This window comes from Morone saxatilis, unplaced genomic scaffold (genome assembly GCF_004916995.1).
Source record: "Morone saxatilis isolate NCDOM2014 unplaced genomic scaffold, NCSU_SB_2.0 Contig4, whole genome shotgun sequence".
Taxonomy (NCBI): Eukaryota; Metazoa; Chordata; class Actinopteri; family Moronidae; genus Morone; species Morone saxatilis.
The window spans coordinates 2,935,962-2,936,883 of NW_023339984.1; positions in this window are offsets into that span (position 1 = coordinate 2,935,962).

The following is a 922-nucleotide window of genomic DNA, read 5'->3' on the forward strand; positions in this document are numbered from 1 at the left end:
ATCAGAAGTATACTGTTACCCTTGGACCATAACTTTGTTTTTAAAGTTGTTTGTCGCCTTTTGTCCTCTCTAATTTCTATTTCGGCCACCCCTCCAATTTTTGAGTAACCTTCCTCTTTATCAACATTTTTTCCCCTCTTTTAGCTTGTTTTAAACGTATCCATTGAAAGCAGAGATGGGGCTCCCATTTATGTGTCAGTCTCAGTATGAAATGTTTCCGAATAGACAGTTGAAGTTGACACTGTATTGTAAAACTTTTAACATTCTTTTTATTTTGTATGGGTGAAATAAAGTTCATATTTCAATTAAAAAAAGCAAGCCTTGTTTGGGTTTGTTGTGTTTTCCATTTTCAGAGATGAATAACCTGAAATGCTTCTCACATCAAGTTCACATCTTAAGTTCACCTTTAGACACAGTTCTTTGTTTAGAGGCTGGAAGAGCAAAACGTGACTCCGGCCGCATCTTTAAGCAAAATATTTCAAAGTGCTTCCCCCTTCATTTTTCACTTTGGCAGGCGTGGAACACATCCTTTGTAGTCCTGACTTGATGCTGTGCCTCCTCACCTTTGATTTCTTTATTTTCTATATCTTGCAGTATAAAAAGCTTTCCCATGGATGCATCTTGAGTTGATTTACATGCCAGTGACGCATGCAACCTGAAAGACAAGGTCTGTTGTATTTATCCTCAACATTGCATCCTCCTTCTGGTATTTGAATCAGATAAGCACAAGACAGTACAGGTTTGTGGAAAGGTGTTCACAGAGGGGTGATTGTTACCATCACAGACGCACTACTTTCCCAGTCTGTGTTCAGCCCCTTTCCTCTTCCTCATGCCTTCTTTATTTTTTAAACAGTCCTTTTTGTCGTGTAAATGCAGCCGCCTCTTTAACCCCCCCCACCCACCCAACTGACCAAGCAGCCCT